Below are 9777 nucleotides of genomic sequence, written 5' to 3'. Positions count from 1 at the left end.
GCCTGCAGTCCCAGCTACTCGGGAGGCTGAGGCAAGAGAATCGCCTAAGCCCAGGAGTTAGAGGTTGCTGTGAGATGTGTGACGCCACGGCACTCTACCGTGGGCAATAAAGTGAAACTCTGTCTCTACAAAAAAATAAGTAAATAAATCAAAATAAGGAGAGAAGATGATAGTCAAAAACGTTCTTTTCAGCCTATAGCACAATTTATTCTAACTAGTAAGTTATCTGACTAACCATTACCCAGGCCTTATTTGGCTTAACATTTAAGCTGCCTCCCTTTCATAATCAAGAATAAGGAAGTAATCCCCTTTTCCATTCCTAAGAGCTTACAGGAGACACATTGGAGCAATTGATAGTTCAGTAGCTTTAGCAAATAACAAGTTTGGTTTGGCTACTTAGTGATGGCACAACCTTACACAAGTTATATAACCTTTCTGAGTTTCAGTTTTCTCATTAGTGGGAAAATAATAACCAGCTACTAATTCTATTACAAGGATTGATGACTATTATGTTTATAACTCCTAATAAAATGCCTCACACAGAATAGAGGCTCAGTAAATGTCAGCTGCTATGATGATTATTCATATCTTACACTTTGAAGTCTACAATTTGTCTCCTAAAATTACGTACTTAGTTTAGGTATTGGATCTTAGCAACCCCCCGGTATGTTATCTATTATTGTTACTGTTGCTGTTCTAAAATATAGAGCTAGTGATTTTATATTATAATAATTATATATGTAAGATTATACCAAGTATTGTAGACAAGAGAGGGCACCATAGAATTCTATATTTGGTATTCATTAAATATAAAAATGTACATGTGATGTGGATGATATCAGGTGAGTTACTACATTCATAGCCTAGATTTATTGAGTGTTCACTCTTTGCAAGCATAATACTAAGAATTCTAAATTCTATTTATTGATCCCTCAAATAATCCTCCAAAAGAGTATTGTTAATAGATAAAGAAATTGGAGCTCAAAGAAACTAAACAATTTGCTCAGGGTCCACACTACTGTACAGGAAAGACTTTTTTTTTTAAGACAGAATTTCACTTTATCACCTTCAGTACTGTGCCATGGTGTCATAGCTTACAGCAACCTCAACTTCTTGGGCTCAAGCAATCCTCTGGCCTTAGCCTCCGAAGTAGCTGGGACTATAGGCACCTGCCACAATACCTGGCTATTTTTAGAGATGGGGTCTCACTCTTGCTCAGGCTGAAACAGGCAAGTCTTAAATCAAATTTACTTTTACCTGAATGCAAAGCATTTGTCCTTAACCCCTAAACTGCTGACTCAGAATGAAGTTACCTTGAACTCTACCTTATCAACCTCTGAGTTTTTCTGACTAATAGAAGAAGATTGCACATATATGCAGTGACCCCTCCAGAAACTGGAAAGAATAGCAAAGTTTGAAATATTACCCCTATTCCTTTCACATTCGTCTCATATTTAGACTGTATTTCATTAATATAGCCTGGGTTACCCGTGAAGTAATTTAGGCATTAATGAAGTTTTCCTACAGTAGATATTTGTTCTGTAAAAAGAACTGAACTCCAGAAACAGAGCAGGAACTCAGTGAATGAGTTGCTCAATGCATGAACAGCAGGAGAGGCCTTCACTGCTGCAGTGACACGTTCCACTGCTTCCTTTTATTGAAGACTTTCCTCTGGTTGAGAAGCCTGTGAAGTGGCAGCCTCCATAACTGGTTAAGACTCAGGCTTGGGAATCTGGCACAGCAGAATTCCAGTCCCAGGAAGACTGACACTTATTGAATGCATAATCTCGGACAAGAGTTTGACCTCTCTGGGCCTCCCTATCCTTATCTGTAGAATGAAGCTAATAGTATTTCTCTCTCAGGGACTTGTGAGCATTATATTATATGACTTAACGCAGGTCAACAGCTGGCCACCGCACTGGGACTGCAGAAAGCCCTGAACGATGGTGGCTATTCCCACAGTAAATGCCTTCCCTGTAGGCGTGGCTTCAATGAAGATAGTGAAACACGAACAAGTGCCTAGTAAATAAATACTTAAAGGCTAAGTGTTAAAATTGAAGGACTAAAATGTCCAATGTAGGTTTATTTTCCTGTTTGTTGTAGTTTTGCTGAAGGCCTTTGACAATTCCAGAGGAGGGACAGAGAGGTAACTGGAAGCCTCCGGTACCTGCATTGGGGAATGCCATTTCCTGCAGTGGCAACAGCATGTCCATACCCAGGCTGACCCCTTGCCATGGAAACCAGCACAGGCAGGCTCGCAAAGCCCCTGAATGTTCAGCAATTTTCCCAAGCACGGCAACAAGCCAGAAGAAAAAGGATGCCGCTAAAAATAGCGAAGACAGAGACCCCAGAGTCAGTGGGGTCACTCCGAACGCTGAGCGAGTTTTTAGTAATCTTATCTGCTGCTCCTCCAGCCTTTGTTTTCCTCTTAAGAAACCGGATGCATAATCATGCTGTCAGCAGACTGTAGGAGGAGGTGAGCCCAATGTGAAATAATGATTCCATTCCCCTCCTGGTAGGCTCATAGTCCTACGCAGTCACTGCCTTCCATATTCTTCTGAGGCTGGGAGTTGACAGGTAACTTCAGAGGGAGGAAAAAGAGAAGGAAATAATTCGCTCAGTCTGGACTGGGTGTGAAAACCTGGACTGTAGATTCAGCTCAGCTGCAAAATCCAGATAGGATGTGCACAGGCCCCCTCACTTCTGAGCTCCTGGTTTTGGTTTCTTCACCTTTGGATTAAGGGGTTCAAAAGAGCAGCTTAGCTCCATGAAGTCAGGGGCTGCCGGATCCTTAGTAACTACAGCAGTGCCTGATCCATCCTAGATGTTTAATAAATCAGATGTTGCTGTTGTTAAACTAGGAGAGTTTAAAAGATCCTTTATTTCACTAACGAGACTCTGTTCTATAAGCATGTCTAAGAAGCTATGACTCCAAGACTGGCCATGTGACCCTTTTGAGGAAATGATGCTGCCTCTCCAAAGCCAGGCACATCCTGTATGCTGACTCCACCAGGGCAAAGGCAGTCAGCTCAGAGCTGCATGAATCCTTCTCCAGGTTACAGGGTTGGGAGTGCCATTCGTGTTCTGTCTCTAACGCACTACCATAGCGTCCCCACTGAAGAAGAAGGCAGGGGTATTTGAGGAGGCCTCATTAGGGATGGCAGCAGCACTTGCCTAGACCTTCACAGCATAGAAAGCACCTTTTTCAACCACTGTCTTCTTTGGTGCTCACAGAAGTCTTGGGAGAAAGGGAAATGAGCAGCTTATCAAATGTAAGAGAGTGAAACTGAAGCCCAGGCAAGCTTTCGACATGATCAAAGTTAATTCATGGGTAAGTAGAACAGGCAGGAATTTAACCTGGGAATTTAAAGCCCAAGGTCCAGCCATTCAGTTCAGAGCTGAAGAATAATATCCAGTATTCGTTGTTATTAGTATTGCCAGCACTGTTAGGTTACTAGTCTATCCCTGGCACTGTTCTCAGTACAGAACATGTGTTAACACATTCAATCACCACAACAGTGACATGAGGCAGGCACTATATTTATTCTGAGCTTAGAGATGAATGAGGCACAATGTATTAAAGTAACCTTACCCAAGTCTATCCAGCTACCAATGGAGCCTGTAGGTAGTCAGGGGTGTCATTAAGGCTTCCCCTTCTCCCAGTCCCACATAGAAAAAATTGGTGGGAAGGCAGGGTTGGAAAGGCTCCCTCTGTCTTTGGAATATGCCTGGGGAGCCCACGGAGGTCTGCCTATGGTTGGGGATGACAGCCTGCCAGCATCTGTCACTACGGGTTTGCAGCTGCCAGTGCCCAGGGGATATTTTTTCTTTCCCCTGTGGGATCGTGTGTCATATTCCTCTTCTCTGTATCCAGCAGCTGGGTCAGTGGGCTCTTTCCTTTTGCCAAAGTTTTCTTACTGGTTAAGGCAGGGCAGAGAGAAGAGCTGCCCTGGTATTTTCAGGAGCCTATTTCTGTCACCAGTTCCTCTGAGTGGAGGATTACATAGTCAGAGAGGGCAATGAGAAGGTAGGACCTCAACCATTAGAACCTCAACCAGATTCAGATCCACCTGCTTTCAAGCAACTCCCATGTGCCAAACTCCAAATTAGTTCATTCACTCATCCAAAATGGGTTTACTAAGCATCTATTATGGTTTGGGTGCCAACCCAGCTGTTCATTATTAATTAACTTAAAAATACTATTGACATTGATGAACACCAGGATCTATGATAGGCATTATACATGAATGATGATATTCACAATAAAAACATCTATTGAAAATTTGCCAGTATCCTAAGGACGTTACACTAATTGCCAAGACTCTATGCGATTGCCACTCTTACTATTCCTAATTTACAGATCATAAAAGAGATGCCTAGACAGGGTTTAAAACATCAGCCAATTCCAGCAGAAACCAGGATATAAAAATAATGAAAACTAAGTCCCAGCATTAGGGTAGGCTCAGCCATTATAACTTTACTCCTCACAACAACTCCATAAGAAGAGTCACATCATTACTTATATAGGGGATCATGCCTATTTAATTTCTATAATTTCCATTCTAAATGTTTAGTGGGGAAACCACATATGAAACACACATTTTTCATGGAGTATGACCTCTAAAGATAAAGCTGTTTTTCATCAGATATTCAATGAAACAAGACTCATTCCCAATGGGTTTACACACAACCATACCCAGTATAATTTAAAGGTGATTGCATTTTACTTAAGACATGAGAAACTAAGGCCAGAGAGCTGAAGTGACCTGCTCAGACCCCAGTGCTAGCAAGTGGCAAACGCAGCTTGTGGTTTTTTGACTTAACCACACTTGCAAATAGACCTGTAGGAAAAGTTCTGATCACAGAAGTTTCCTCTAATGCTAATTACAATCCAATAGACTATTCCCTACCTCTTTGGGAAGGACTTATTTTCAATAGCCTCAAAATATGGTTAAAGTTTTCTGATCAACTCCAAAAACTTTTTGAAGACAAACTCTTGTTTTGGTTTCTTGGGGAAACGTTGACAAAAGAAGTTCATGTTTGCCAGAGGTGGAATTTAGAATCTTCTGGAGTGCAGGCTTGGAAGCCTCCAGTGGAATACTCCGAGTATAATGGAGAAATCCTTCATTTTAAAGTAACATCTATGCAAAGCAGAAGGAAATTGAAGAGTTCTTTGTGAGTAGGTTTCAAAGTGGCAAGTTATTGAGGATGTTTGGAAAACTTTAGAGAAGTTTTCATCTGTTAAGAATACTAAGATGGCACCCATAGCATAGCGGTTATGGCACTGGCCACACACATGGAGGCTGGCAGGTTTGAACCCAGCCCAGACAACTGCAACAGAAAAATAGCCAGCCATTGTGGCAGGTACCTGTAGTCCCAGCTACTAGGGAGACTGAGACAAGAGAATAGCTTAAGCCTGAGAGTTGGAGGTTGCTGTGAGCTGTGACATCAGGGCACTGTACCAAGGGTAACATAGTGGAGACTCTGTCTCAAAAAAAAGAAAAGAAAACTATCACTACAAAAAATTCTCAGAACCTACTCCTTACTGGCTTACCTGAAGATAGAATTTTGGAACAAATACACTTTTCCTCTGGAGTTTGACTGGCAATGCATACATATATATATCAACTTGTGATATTGAATAAATCTTTTTTAGCTCTCTGGCCCTCAGTTTCCCCAATTTTTTTTTAAAAGGGAAAACATAGAAAAATATTTCTATAACCTTTTCCGGGGTCATAGGCCCAGGAGTCTGAGAGAATCTAATAAAATTTCTGGATCCTCTCTACTGAAATATGCAAATTTTTATGTCATATAAGTTCAGAGACCCCCTGAAAACCCATATTGGGTCTTTTAGATGCCTATGGATCCTAAGTTTAGAGACTCTAATTTATTTCTAAATTCAATTTCAGAAAAATTGTACAATTTCTAACAACCACAGAGTTTTAGAGTTCTCGTCGACTTACACAGCCCTCCATTCTTGCTCTTCCACTGGCAAGTGACTTAGCAGCGCATCTCAAAGTTCTAAAGAAAGCCTCTAGGATTAAAGATGTGCGCCCAGGCTCACAGAGACTGGATCCTTCATAACTTCCCTTAAATATTTAACTCTGTGAAAGGAGAACCCTAGCAGTGAGAGGAGCTGTTCCATCAGGCTTGGAGAGGGTATAAGATTACCAACCTAATAACTTTAGGAGTAAGGTGCTCCTTGATGCCAGCTGATTGTTGCTGGGAGGACATAATTAAACTATTTTGATGATCTTTGTTACAGGAGCAGTTGTCTGGATTTTTTTTAAACTTGGTCAGCTTCTACTATGTGAGTAACTTGTATATGCAAATACTTAGGAATTACAGAGATGATTCATTGAATGATGTTTTCTCTAATCATCAAATCAGAAAAAAAGCAAAGGAGAGTTCTTTTTTTACTTGACCAACTGGTAATTCCAGAACCATATAGGTCGTGAGCACCGTTTTGCTCCCTGTTCTTCCTTCAGGTTCTTTTTTGCGTTGCCCTGTTTCCAGGTGTATTTCACGTTGCAGCTGTTTCTGCCTGTGCAGACTTTACGAATTCCTGTTCCTTGTAAATTTATCTATAGGAATTTGGGGGGACTTGACTTGAGGTAGCATTTCTTCTCTGAGTATACTACCTGTATAGAATACTGGGGATATTACCGATTTGGGATTTTGATCAAATTACCCCTTGGAGGTGTTTTGCACCCTGCCGGCAATATGAAATTGGCCACAAACTCACACGAGATGCAAACTTGGACTTCTGAAATCTCAGGGATGTGTTTATGTATTCTGTTTTTCCCCTTCATTCAGTGCTATTCTGAGCAGTGGGTTGATTATTACCCCTTAGTTTAAAGCAGCAGCCCTTGGAGTCCCACATGTGGGGGCTCTCTTATTTAATTCCCAACCTTTTGAGTCCTGTAGACTTACCCCCTGTCCCTTGCGCAACCTTCAGAACGGAAGCTTACTGTCTCTATTTTACTGAGATGCCTTCTGGGATAACTGTCTACTTTCAGTTTCCCTCTCTGCAGTGCAGTTTCCTTATATCTTATGGTTCACTTTAAACGACTTCAGTATAGAAAGTGACACATTCCACATTTGCACGTGAGCATATATTTTCATTCATACCTTCAGAATAGTTACATCTTATTTAAAACTCTCACTTTGAAGCCATAAACCAGAACTGACTTCCACAGGCATGTCAGCTTACCATAAAATATGCAAGAGCAATCGTCAGATTATGATCTTGGACCAATGGGATCAGCATCGCCTGACAGCTAGTAGAAATGCACATTCTGGAGCCCTCCCCTGTCCTTACTGAATCAGTATTTCTCAGGCTGGGGCCCAGGTTTCTGGGTTTTAATAAGCATTCCAGGGACAAAGGGGAAGGCATGCCTCATGAAAGGCAGAGGAAAAGTTTGAGCAAAAACTAGGGCTGGAAAGCAGTAATGGCACATGGGAATAGTCATTCAGTTTGGCAAGAGTTTCTCTCTGGCAGAGCCAGATCATTGAGCCCACATCATTGATGAGTTAAAATTCAATTACATTCTTTTTTAGTCTCTTAATATTCCAGAGCTAAGCGGAAAGTAATGGAGATAGGACAGTCTTGAGACAGAGCAATGAGTTCTTTCCTGAGACCCACTGAAATAACACAGAACACTACCATTGTGATGTATGAAAGGGAAGAGGAGGATCCACAATGGCTGATGCTAATATTAGCCTAAGGCTTGGAATCCTACCGATGCATTTTACAGCCCCGTGTTGGCAAGGAGTGCATGGAAATGTATTTTCACAATTCAAATCAGAAGGCTGTGGGAGAGGCTTGCCAAGTGCACAGATGCAGGAGATGTTAATTATTCTCACGGACAAAACACCTAAGGACTTTGTGTGAATTATTAAAATACTGTGCTAACTTATTGCATTTGAATGTTAGTTGACTGGATATCAGTGTTAATAGATCTTTACTTTAAGACAAAATAATAAATTTTTTAGTTATCCTGTCCCCGACAGAACCACTATTATTGTTGCCTTTATTGAATTACATGGTATGGAAATTGGAATGGCAATACGTCTGTACAAATACAGGCATGGAGGGTTTTTAGAAATAGATGGGAGAAGAAAGAGGCATTAGGGTTTGTGTCAATGACTTTATTCCTTTGAGGAAATAATGTCATCAATTTTGCAAGAAATGTTATCCTGACATTCTAATTGTACAACACCAAAGAAAAGCCCTTACACAGTTACAAGAAGGCTTTCCTGGAAGAGGGCTGGGGGCAAGTGCGGCAGTGGAGTGTTCAGAGCTGCCAGTAAATGACTTGCTGATTGATTCCTCACAGACATCTGCATATAAATTAACCTCATTAGCTTCTCTGAAAAATGTGGACACCAAACACCTAATTTGTGATGATTAAAGAAAAAACTGGTTTAGTGTATGCAAAATTTCTGGCACATAGTAAATGCTCAATAAATGGGAGTTTTTGCTCTTTTTAATAACCAAACTTGACCAACGAGGGCCAGACTTCAGACCCTATGGCTGACTGTCCATTGCCTTTATCTGCCCGGTGTCTACTCCTGCTGCTGCTAATTACTTGCCAGTTTTATTTTGGAGAATGACTCCTTCCCACTTATACAAATGATGGAGGGATGCCAGCAAAATCCTTCTTCTTCCCCTGTAAAAAAAGCCTCAAATACCCAGGCTAGATCAATCTGATACTTACTTGCTAGATGATAACCAAGGCCCTGAAAATGGGCCTCCTGAATAAAATGGACATTAGTTACCACTCCCAGATCCCAGGAGCATTGTGACTTTTACCCTTTCCAAGACCTGGTTCCTTAGCTTTCTGTTGCCTGAAAACAAACCAACACAAATGATCCTGAATATGAGAGCTGGAATCATATTTGATATCATTCATCTAATTTAGAGAGAAAACTTAGGCCTGGAGAAGTAAAGAGGCATTTGTTTTGTTTTTAGGTCATACTGACAGACCAGGAATAAAGGTCTGTTGGATCTTGCTCTCGTGTTCTTTTCATGATTCATTATTATTCCTAACCCTGGGGAGGGTCTCACCTTTCAGACCATCTAGAGACGCTGAAAAAAGTTCTGTCAACACAGTCGCCACGTTAGTGACCAACGATAGCAACCTGGTGCTGCTAGAGCCACAAACACAACTGAGCTATAAGGAGAGATGCCCTGCCCACTCTGCTAATGTCCCAGGCCAGTTTCTGAGCCAACAAACAAACAAACAAACAAACAAATGCCTTTCTCAATAACAACAAAGAAAATAAAATACCTAGGTATATATTTAACCTAAGGAGTAAAAGATCCCTACAAAGAGAACTATGAATCCCTGAGGAAGGAAATTTCAGATGATGTAAACAAATGGAGTAACGTGCTCATGGATTGGCAGAATCAACATTGTTAAAAAGTCCATAGTACCCAAAGTGATTTAGAGATTTAATGCACTCCCCATTAAAGTATGAATGTCATTTTCCATAGATCTAGAAAAAAATAATTCTACACTTCATTTGATACCAGAAGAGAGTCCAAACAGCCAAAGCAAACTTAAGCAAAAAGAAAAAAAATCTGACACCACCACTTTACCTGACTCTCAACTATATTATAATGCTATAGTGACCAAAAGAACACAGTACTGGCAAAAAAGAGACACCAAAAAATGGAACAGAAGAGAGAACCCAGATATAAAACTATCCACATATCATAAACTGATTTTGACAACAATATACACTGGAGAAAAGAATTCCTATTTAATAAAG

The sequence above is a fragment of the Otolemur garnettii genome, unplaced genomic scaffold (assembly GCF_000181295.1).
Source record: "Otolemur garnettii isolate 467f Iridium unplaced genomic scaffold, OtoGar3 scaffold00003, whole genome shotgun sequence".
NCBI classification, from domain to species: Eukaryota; Metazoa; Chordata; class Mammalia; order Primates; family Galagidae; genus Otolemur; species Otolemur garnettii.
Note: the sequence above shows the minus strand (reverse complement) of the source record.